This window comes from Puntigrus tetrazona, unplaced genomic scaffold (assembly GCF_018831695.1).
Source record: "Puntigrus tetrazona isolate hp1 unplaced genomic scaffold, ASM1883169v1 S000000846, whole genome shotgun sequence".
In the NCBI taxonomy this organism is placed as follows: domain Eukaryota; kingdom Metazoa; phylum Chordata; class Actinopteri; order Cypriniformes; family Cyprinidae; genus Puntigrus; species Puntigrus tetrazona.
The window spans coordinates 340,001-352,500 of NW_025048446.1; the positions used below are offsets into that span (position 1 = coordinate 340,001).

At 36.6% G+C, this 12,500-nt stretch overlaps 1 pseudogene; it reads right to left on the reverse strand.

Moving 5' to 3' along the window:
* LOC122335661 overlaps positions 1–12,500 on the reverse strand; it is a 44,296-nt pseudogene that overhangs the window by 12,114 nt on the left and 19,682 nt on the right.

Consider the following 12,500-nt stretch of genomic DNA (forward strand, 5'->3'; position numbering starts at 1 on the left):
TCATTTTATATATATATATATATATATATATATATATATATATATATATATATATATATATATATATATATATATATATATATATATATATATATATATATATATATATGCATATATATAAATGTAAAATTGTTTCATTTCTAATATTTTTAAGATAATCCCATTTTTAAGTACTACAATATCTAAAAATAATATTAATAATAAAAATAATTTATAATAATTAAATCAATACCACAGTCAAAATCAGACAATTGCTCAATTTCTCTGTACTACAATAAAAATGTATATGTATATATATATAACATCTAAATGATCATCTAAATATTAACTAAACTATTTTATATGACAGGCTCATATAATATATATATATACTATCATTAAATCAGACGATATAAGCATAAGCTGTCCTCTAGCGCATGTCATAATTACAAGAAACGCTTCTGTTCTCTGAGCACTGTGTTTAAAGGGATAGCACATGGGACAAACACACAAAAAATTAAATACAAACATGTATATATATATATATATATATATATATATATAAAAACAGATGGCATGGTTAACACACACAGCCCTTGTTTTGAACAGAAGCATCACATTTTCCAAAGCCCCTGCGTGAAAGAACGGTGAGTGATCGTAGTTAATGGCAAACCGTGAGATTTTAAATTAACAGCAGTGATCGTGAGCGGAGTGAGAAGAAACCAAAAGAATCACTGTGAGAATGATGTGAATTAAGTGATTCAAGCGAACGAACTACTCTCGCTAGATCTACCGCTTTCATTTCGCTGCGTCAGGCGAATCAACGCTGCTGCCGCTCGTTCCTGGTCTAATAACCTGGTGTAAAATAACTCAAAGGGCTATTTTATGACATTCGGCTCGCTTCCATATGCTTTTTATTACATTAGAAATTGTGTTCAATTAAATCAAGACACAAGCTAGGGAGGGTTGCTCTTTATAGTTCCTTTCCTCTGAAAACTGGGTCCGTTTCAAAACCTAGTGAGCGGCCTTCATAGTCAGCATCATACATTTTTGCAATTTAAAACATAAATAAATCACATACGATATTGTGCAAAACAGTAATTCTTCATTTATTTTTAACAATATATAATGATTGGAAATTAATTATGTATATTTAAGAACTATTTAATGATTTAAAACTGATTAAATAAAGATATTTAATCGATTATAGAATTGAATTTGCCATATTATATCCAAAAGGGCATTTTAAAACAGCTTTCACCCCCGTTTCATAAAACAAGCTTACCAAATAAGCCAGGTTTATTTCAGTTACTCTTATTGTTAGTCGATTTGGTTTAAAATGAGTCTAGGACGCAACGAACGCTAGGTTTTGAAGCAGATCTAGAGTGTTTGTAGGAGATTTGTCGGACAGAGAAACTCAATATTCACACACGGCTACCCTTGTGCTCAAACACCAGTGCACTCACATTCATCTCAAAGCTAATAAAACTTTTATTTTGAAATCTGGAGCCATATTCATGAATACTTCAGGATTAGATGCAACCCTTGTGGTTCAGGTTTTAAAGTCTGGTACCTCTGAACGCACCGAGGTCATTCGTGTTTCACGACAGAAATGTCATTAAACCAGTGTGTGAATATCTCCTCGCTTTCGACCCGTTCTGCACATTTTCACAAGGAAAGGCACTCCAGCTCTCTGCTTTTCCATACACCAACGAAACAGCTCTTACTGGCCTGTTTTAATGTTAAAAAGAGGATTACAGCCTTGGTTATGTCCGGATATTAGCAGTGGCTTAGTTTTTTTGTTTTTTTTTTTCCATCTAATATGGTTATATTTTAAATAGGAAAACTATAATGTAATTGTAAAATGTAAATTAGCTTTATTATTGATATAAAATATTACTTTACTTAATAGCGTTAATATTAATGACATAAGATTTTAAAATAAATATATGTTTATTTTATATTGAATGTATGCATATATATAGTTTATGAAAAATATTAAAAATATATATATTAAATATATATATATATATATATATATATATATATATATATATATATATATATATATATATATATATATATATATATATATATATATATATATATATAAAATGTAAATATTTTTAATAAATTATATATACAGTATATGCATACATTTTCATAATATATATATATATATATATATATATATATATTTTTTTTTTTTTTAATATATATATATATATATATATATATATATTTTTTTTTTTTTTTTTTTTTTTTTTTTTCATAATATATATATATATAAAAAGTATTTATTTTAAATTATATATATAAAGTTGATTAAAATAATTTTTAAATTAACAAAAAACTTAAATTATTTACTAATATAAAATGTATATTAAATAATTCCATTTTTGATATAAACATCATAATATTAAAGTTTAAGGCAAAAGCATTCACAGAAATAATGGAAGCAAAGCAAGTCACATAATCAGTAACTGCAACGCTTAACACCTTAACTCACCACACTACTGTTCCAGCTACTTCCGCATTTCCATCAAGCGTGTGAAGACTTCCAAAGATAACCAAGGCTGTCCAGAAACGCACGTTTTAGTGGTGCACGGGAAAATACTTTCATCTTAACTAATGCAGCACATGGAGCCACTGCAAGAACACTCGAAACGATTCGTCTTACAGTTGAGAGGGAGATGAACGAGGCACTGACCTCGGGTCTGAAACTGTGGGGCCTGGTGTATCTACTGAGTCCAGGGCCTCCCCTGGCTGTGCCGGAGCCCTGTCCTGGGGCCTCCGGGCCACTCTGCCGCTCTAGGCACCACTCCTGCTCCTCCCTGCGCCCGTACTGTGAGTGAGGAGGGGAGGAAAGGGTCGGGGAGGTGGAGGAGACAGAGGGAGGTGCACGGGACCGGTGAACCACAAACAGAATCCACACACACACACACACACACACACACACACGAGACAAGAAAGAGTGGAGGGGAAAAATCAAACTCAACGTGGGCTTAAGCCAAACTCAGAGTGTGAAATGCAAGGTGACACACACCGTACTCCAAAAATGATTATGAGTTCAAAAATGATTGAATGGATAACAGAAAGAAAGAAAAAAAAAAAAAAAAAAAAAAGAAAGAAGAGAGAGCCAGCGGGCTACAAGACAAAGAAAAGCAAAAAAGAAACACCAACTTAAAGATGATGGCGAGGAGAGAGACGAGAAGAGAACGAGAATGAGGAGGAACAGAATCATGGGCTGAAACATCTGGGGACCGAATGAGGGACGAAGAGAGAAGAAGGGAAGGGCCAAGGGGAAAAAAGAATGCAAAACACTGGTTATGAAGCGCATGCGATGGGGATACATGAGTCTTACAACCAATAACCCAAAATGTGCAGTGACTGACAGCTGAGACTAAACGCCAGTGGTGTCGTGCCAAATCCAGGACCGGGTCAAAAGCCTGACGTTTTACTAACGCAGCTGGAAAATATCGCCGTTAACGTTACGCTATTCGCTTTAAAGAAAGTATGATTATTTTAGCAATTAACTATATATTATTTTTCATTTTAATTACAATATTTTAATTACATTTAATTACAATTTAATTTAATTACAATTTAATTACAATTATTTTAATTACAATATTACATTCTATTGTTAAATCATCAAAGAAATAATACTATTAGTAATACCAATAAATAAAATAAAAAAGCAGCTATTTTAAAATTCTAAATGATCATTTAAACTATTATTTGAGCTAATAATGATTCAAATGATAATCATTTGAATTATTAGCTCGATTCACATTAATTTTCAATAAAATAATGAAAACATTCATTAGCTAAACAATTTTCTAAAATAATATTCGTGTTGGTACCAATTATTAAGATAATTAATCATTCGATTTTTCTTAAGCTAACAATTAAAATAATATATGTACTTTTAAATCTATTCACATTAATATCGAAAAAAAATATACAAAAATATATAAATAACTATTTAATTGAGGATTATTACTGCATATTAAGGATATGCAGTAATATATAAATACGAATCGATCAATATGTTTGTGATACACATATCCTGAAATCAAAGAACTTAAAAACCCCCAAAAAACAACAACAACAACAACAACAAAAACACACAGTTAAAAAGACCACAGGTTAAAATTTTATAATAATTAGGTCGCAAGTTAGTATATTAGACGATTTCATAATGTTATTCAGTTGTTAAAAGTTCACAACAGAAAGATGCAATGTTACAGTTAATATCCATATTACATTATGTAATATTATATTATACTTTATAATTACCACTGATGTATTTTTTTTTAATATAATCGCCATTCCCTGATCAGCGATGACAGAGTAATGCTGACGGCTTTTGGATGAGGCGTGACAAACATCTCAAAGGTGTGTAGGACTTTGACAGGGTTTGATGCGTACGATGCAGCAGCCATGCGATGAAAGCAGCGCAAAAAGCGACCTCAAGCTCTTAAATAAACATCCTATACAGAAGCATTCAGGTCTGTTATCATTAACCTTCTGACCGTTCAAAGATGTGAGGTGGCTTCATGCTTGATGGAGAGTGTTAAGTGGTTGGATTAAAGACAAATGACGTGACCCAAAGCGAAGAACCGCCACGCATTTTAACGACGGCTTCCACCAATAAACATGAGCCAAATGAGCTAATCGGCCAATCAGAGCGCAACTCAAACACCATTGCGCTTTAAATTTGAAATATCAAATCATGTTCGGATGCTCGGTTCTGTACGACAAGCTAGTAAAACATCAATAGGCGCCAAACCCGTAGTTATGCGTGAGGTTATTTGTTGGAAGGTTGACTCATGTTCTCATAAAGCACTTTCAAAGCACAAAGCAGGAAAAAAAAAGCTACAAGCAGTTCTATGGAGGGCAGCTTACCGAGACTATTTAGCATATCTGGCAATTAAACATTTGAAAATCATTCATTGAGACAAAAGACACAGCTACGCTTGTTCCTGAGAATGATCAACCACATAAAAGTCACATAGAATATATAGAGAAACAAGCATTGAGTGTATTTAGAGCATGTTCACAGGTCACACAGAGCCTCTGGAGGTTACTCGGGAAACAAAAATGCAGTGTAAGCACTTCTTACCAGCCATGTTTCATATTAATGGCTGCATGCTCCATATATGTTGCATCAGCATTAACTGTGCAAATAAAAACTACTAGATTTGCTTAGTGACAAACACATTTTTCTGCCATTTTAGTTGATGTTAGTAGGCTATAAATCATGCAACATCAGTCGGGTCCAAAACTGACAAGTGCTGGTAGTTGAAAATACAGTGGAGATGAGTTGAATTTCTGATAACCTTATTAAGAAGTGCAACATGTAAATATGAAAGTATTAAGAACTAAATAATCACAATTTAAGTTTAAGGCCAGAAACAAACTATGCGAATCGCTCTGCAAGCGCTTGTGTTTGTAACACATGTTACATTATTATCTGTGGCAAATATGCATGAAAATAATATAATATTGACTATGAAATACTAAATACCATCGCAGCTTATTTCTGCCACGGAATAAAAAAAAATAAAGGTAATGGCAACTTTTAACTTTTTCTGAATTCTCGTGCATTTCTGAGTAAACGCAGAAACTGAGATGTTAAGTTGCGATAATGAAAAGTCAAAATTGTGCACAGTAAATTTTGGACCCTGCAAATCAATGAAAATCAAAAAAATACACATAGCCTTGTGAAGCCATGCGGGAAATACCCCTGCCCCAGGTGCGAGACAAGATTGTGGGTAAGAGGATGGGGCAGGTGTTTATGAGCAGCATCGAGGGTGGTTACGCTAGGAAAGGAGAGGGAAGGTCATCTTGGCTGAGCTGGGTGACTCTCGGGGAAATGTGCATTGCATTGTGGGATGTAGTATTCCAGGTGGTGTACCCTATTATATACTGCACATTTTGGCAAATGTAGTACAACAGGTCATCTGGGTAATCCATGCATGCAGAAAATCCACGTACATGTTGCAAAAATAGCACAAATAATATGGTGTTCAAAAAGATAAACTGGTCAGTTAATTTTGGTAATTGAGTGTTGTTTGGTGAACTTGTTCTGCATTTATGCTGCTGAAGGATATTAATGTCAAAATGAATTAAAAACCCCAAAACCTTTGCAACTCTGTGTGTCCTTTTGTGTTTGTTGTTGGTAACTGCCATTAATCTTTCACATATCTCATTTTTTCACACATGACTTGCAAAAAAAGAAAAGATGAGAAACATCACTGATGCCAAGGCAACTGCATAATCCGCTTGCTAGTCAAATACAGCTCCATATCTTAAGCAAGTCTGCCTATTTCCTTCTTATCTCTCGGGTTGTTTCATATTTAAGATGAAGAGTCATGCCAGCCAAATTAATTAAATAGCTTCCTTTCTGGTGCAATCAGGACTTTCGATACATGATACATGAAGATGCAGAATCAATATAAAGGTGTATATGCATTCTCAAAAAAGGACTTTCAAATGAGGAAGCAGCAAAGAAAAAAGGAACTTGCCATGTCATGTGATTGCATGTGACGGCAAACACTGAATAAAGAAGAAAAGGTCGAGTTGCACGTAACCTACCTGAAGTCGGTCACCAGATCCCTTCCTAGTGTCCCGATGGGCGAGTCCCTCGACATGGAGGTAACAGTAGAAAGGAAGCTGCTAGATTCGGTGAGGTTGGGCATTGGGGAAAGGTCATCAACGCGGTCCCTTAGACCCTCCCCTAGGTGGTCCACTTTGTCCATGAATTGCTGGAGTTCAGAACGGAAAGCCCTCATGCGGGTGTTGATGGAATCCAGCACCTGAGAGTCGGGTTTAGATTCAGCAGAGTCCCCATCTCCTCTGAACTCCGAACCTTCTGCAAGAAGCTCCCCTCCCAGGACAACCAGACGACCTTCTCGGATCAGACTGTCCGTATCGGTTATGAGCCGCTCCACTGTTTTACCAAGCCGCTCAGCTTCACGCCTGACGTTGTTGAGCGACTCCCGGTCTTCCCGTCTGCGCTGGGCCAACTCGGCCACTCCCAGATCACCAGGATCGGAGGGTTTCTCGCCACTGGCGAATCCAGAAGTTGCCGTTTTCTCAAACAAGTCATCGGAGTCACTTTCCCCACCAACAGGACCTTCACGCTTAGGGTGGAGTAGTAGAAGCCTGGCCGCCTCGCCCTCATCCGCTTCTCTTCGCCGGCATCACTATCCATGTCGCTATCCCTTGGGCTACTGGTGCGTATCCCCAACTGTGCCGCCAAGTCACAGCGCTTGCATGTTAGAAATTAGCACCCGGTTCTCGTGACTGCAGCTTCATCACTTTCCCACTTAGCTCGTTGATCTGGAGCCTTGCAGTTTTTAGCTCCTCTTGCAGAGTGGTGCCACTCCCTGCTCCCGAGAAACCATTGCCTCCAGGTTTAAGCGCACCACCATTTCCACCTTCAGCTCCCTCGACTCCCGGTCAGCTTGGCTGGGTCCAAATTTGAAGCGGTTGAGCTCGGAGGTCAGCTGCTTGTTGTGGTCCTCAATCTCAGAGATGGAGCGCCGCAAAGCTCAGCCTCCTCTTTCCACAAATTGCAAGTGTCTCCGCAGTTCACTTGCAGATTCCAGGGCATCGCCACCGCACGGTGAGAGGTAGGGACACTCGAGAAGGGTTCACGGCCAAAACAGTCCCTCTCGTATTGGCAGCGTAGATCTTCGCTTTCTGCCCTGAGGCCACGGTTTTCCACTTCCAGCTCTACGATCTTTCTTCCCAGAATGTTGGCTTCTCTTCCACCAGTTTGAGCCAGTAACCGTAACTCCGCTTCCCCGAGAGGTGTGGGGCCTCCACCGTCACCTCGGCCATGGACAAAGGGCTGTCCACGCCGTGATACTGATTTGTACTTCTGCAATTCTTGTTCCAGTTCATCCTTCTCACGGCCAAGTTTTGCCATCTTTTACGCATAAGAGCCGATTCTTCCTTGGCAAACTGTAGCTGACAGCGCAGATCCGAACTGTCCTCCTGAAGAGAAAGAAATATTTGACTGTAAAAGGCAACACCATTTTAGAAAGGCCTAATAGTAAGAGATTAATCAGCCTGGACAACATATAAGAAATCATGAGGTTCTGTAGTCTATATACTTAACAAGTACTGAGCATATTGTGTTTCCAAAAGGTGGGTTCTAAGCCATGCCATAGAATAATGTCTTTTTTGTTTAAAATAAACATTTTGACGTGAATAACTTACTCTAAAGAACATTTACAAACTATAAAGGATGTTTTATGCACTGTAAAATTTCTTCATGGAACCACAGATGCCAATAAAGAGTCTTTATTTTTAATAGTGTATAAGGCTTGTGAATCGATCTTTGTATTTCGTTGTACACACCTGAGTTAAAGACTTCTTATCTTTGAAGGTTTCTCTACTGCCTCGCCTCCGCAGAGCAGTCTGAAACACAAAAGAGAACACGGCATATAAACTAAAATGTGAAAGTTAGCGCTTCTGAACAATATCCTCAGTTACCGATAGAAAAAATTTAAAATGCAGAGAATAAACAATGCTGAGCCACGCTAGTTTGAGATTTTTTCCAGTTTCAAAACTGGAGGTTCAACCTCAAGTACTGTTCTTAGATGCTGTTATGTATTCAGAAATTGAAATGATAAATTTTTACTGAATGTAAAGCATATGTGAATTTGGGCAAACCAAGACAGCAACCAAGCATGATCAAAGAAAAAAAATCAAATGACTGCATGTTTGGCCGTAATACCGAATAATCAAGAGCACACAGATTGGACAGGTTTGGCAAAAATATGATGTATATATGTATATATTCAGACTGTTGCATCTAGGGTGAAATCATGCCAAATGCACAAGAAAAATCATGCCAAATGCACAAGAATGAATCACAAAATTGCATTCTCAGGGTTGCCACAAGAGGCACTATAGCAGACTTGAGTATTAACTGTCTTTTATTTTAATTTCTTCTTCAGTCAGCTACTGTTATGGTGGCGTAACAGTTAGGTAAAGTCAGTACATTTATAGCTAGTTACTAGAAATAACACATCCAATTATTTCGCAGTAACCATTGGCTGACCGCACATGATCTCTTACTTAAACCAAGAGTTAAGAAGGTAAACTTTGCCCTGCTTACTGATGTGCTGGTCTATCTTGAGTCACACACTGAACTTAAATAGCTGCTGCTGATGGCTGCGATGGCTTGAATCATTTATGGCCAGACAGATGGAAAGTGTGAGATGGGCACAGGAGAGGAAGGAGTTCGAAACTTTTTCATCGACACACAGCAACAGTGCGAGAGGGCCTAGAAACCACTCCAAAACAAAGGAGGAGTTGAGGTGATGTCATATTTATGCGAGCGAGTCTGCAATATGGTTACAATTTTCCCATTCACGTTCAGACATCCTCCAATGAAGTCATGACCACTAGCTGCCACAAAAGCATCAATCACACAACCAGTAGGAAAAAATTGACATTTCTAAGCATGCTCAGTCGAGCGTCACTATTCCACCGCTCACACTAATAATCGGCGATTCAAACAAACTCCACAGATTGCACTGAAGTTTAGTGCATAACGAGTCCTCAAATTGTGTAATGCTTTTTACATTACATTTACGCATTTGGCAGATGCTTTTATCCAAAGTGTTGGTTAAAAAGGTTGTTCAGTGTGAATGCAAAGACATTGCTACTGATGCTAGCAACTGCACAGCAATGCCTACATTAGCGTGAAAAAAAAATGGCCAGGACATCTTAGTAACCACATTGAAGTGCCTTGGAAACCACCCTGAACAGAATTAGCATTGTGGAAATTATTTTTGCAATTTAACAGGGAGACTGCAGCATGTTTGCATAACAGATTATGTTACAAAAATGCATTAACGCATTAGTCTTCAAAACACTCTGGGTCTAATTCTCTCCATCAATTGCTAGCATACACACATTTTTAAAACATGCAACAGTAAATCCGTGGCAACTTTAATGAAACACTTCTAATAAAACAGATAAACAATGGGTTCTTTCATAACATGTGCACTTCTTCTGTCATCCTCAGTCCTCCGTGCCTCTTACATTTGCACGATTATCTAATTGGAAAGGCATTACAGCACGCCTGTACTCTGTTGCCTGCGTGCATGTGTTTTCCTACAGGCTTATGTAATGTAACGGGTGTAGCTTAGTGACAATGCCTGATTAAAAAAACAAAAAAACAAAACACAAAGCTGCAGAAAACCCGAGCTGAACCCTCGCTGTTAAACCACACTATACGCTCTCACATGCAACGTGGTTGGTAAAAATACATCTCAAAGATTACATGAATTAAACCAGAATATACTCGTTTAGCATTTTTACCATTATTAAATGATCTGAGCTGATATAAACAAATGATTGATGTGTGCTTATTTTTATTCCTCCATTTAAATTTAAGATAAAAGTTTGGTCATTTAAATAAATAATAAAACATGAGTAAAAATTTAATTAGCATTCAAAATACTGGTGGCAGATTTAGTTTTTGGAAACTGTAATGATATTTCACAATATTACTGTATTTTTGATCAAATAAATTCAGCCTCGTTGAGCAAAAACTTAGGGTCCCAGTAGGATTTAGTCCCAACTCCAAACCTTTAGGGTATATAAAGAGAAACTTCTGAGCAATAAAATAATGCACAGGCTCAACGTCAGCTGGTATAAGGAGAGAAAACCAGAAAGGCGAGCTGCATGACAGATAGCGCTCACAACGCTGGTGCGTTCAGGCTTAGATAATCATAGTCTAACTACAGCTGACAAATCCTGCTGTCTGGCCTTGTCCCAAATCAGATCACCACCAGTCCTCCGATCCCACCCCACACGCTCCCTACATCCATAGACTGACAGCTAGACTAGTGAATCAGGACGACAGGAACAGATCAGAACACCCACACCCATATCAGCTCATCTAAAGTAGATAAATTTGAATAAATACATAAATATATATATAAATCAAAATGACACGCCTTAAAGGTAGCATACAGGTGGGAAATCATCTTTAAGGCGTTTAGAGTGTCTATAGTATGTAGTCTATATATCCCGAATTTTTGCAAGACTGTGATTACAAAAATTAAATTGATCTGTACAATAGTAATAAATAAATTTTTACATTTATAAATTTTTAATAAATTTTATTTCAATTTCAATTAAATTTAAATTTACTTTTAATTTTAATTTAAAATAAATGTAAAATGTAATTGAAATTTAAATTAAAATAGATAAAATTAAATAAAATTAAATTATAAAATAAAATTAAATATAATTAAATAAAATTAAATTAAATAAAATTAAATAACATTAAATTTAAAATTTAGAATTTAACTTGCAATTATGAGAAAAAGAATGTTAAAATATAAACTCAGAATAAAAGACAAAATTAAGTAGATGGAAAATTCAATATTGCAAGAAAAAAATAATTAAATAAAAGATATAGTGTCAGAATTGTGAGACCAAAAGTTTAAGTAATTGCCTCTTTTATATATTAATTTTTTCTGGTGGAAAAAAAGCTTGAATGTTGTTGATAGATTCATGATCAATTATTTTTGGGTCTTTTGTTTTCATTTTGGTGTGAAACGCTATTTTTAATTATATCAATTCAACAAAGTGCATTTGCTTAGCCTAGCTCGATCTGCTTTAGAAAAATACAGGAACCCACAGTCCCTGAGTTTACAGCGTCTCAGCTTCCAAACGCAATATTTTCATTCATGAGTTTGAGGGAATTTAGTTGTTGAAGTATTCCAGAGAAATGAAATTAGACAGAAACAGAGTTACACACTCGCTCTATTCAGCATGAGCACAAAGCTTCAGTCATCTGTCTCTGCTGCAGATAGAGGTTATTCCCTCGCCCTAAAAACAGCCCGTAAAGCCAGGCTTAAGCTGATCTCACACCAGAATGCGTCAATCGGTCTGGAAAGGCTGAGGCTGCATGTGCAGGTCCAGGATCAGTGTTCTGAAAACTCTGCGTGAGGCTCGTCTCCATCTGCCGTGTCCAGCAGGAGGTCTTTGTGGATGAAGCAGAATACATTCGGCCATTCTTTAGTCGACACTTCAATACACCAATTAATGAATCTGCACAAAGGCAGAATCTGGCATTCAAAGCAGCAGGATTATTATATCCCGTGCATTTCCCCATGTATTTGTATACGTTTGCATTTCTATAAACTCAGATATATCTGTATATGGGGAAACGCAAACATTTCTGTGGGTTTTTAAACATTTTAAATCACTCACTTTTTTGTCTCTCGATGCAAATGAGCAATTTTTATACCTATTTTGAGAGTTTTACGTCTCAAAATGTGGCCAATTTCAGACAATTTGGAGATATAAACAGGACGCTCTGAATAAAAAAAACAGCAATGTGAGATATTGCAAGAAAAAATATAACATCTTATAGAGAGAGACAGAGAGAGAGACAGAGAGAGAGACAGAGAGAGAGAGAGACAGAGAGAGAGAGAGACAGAGAGACAGAGACAGAGAGAGAGAGAGAGAGAGAGAGA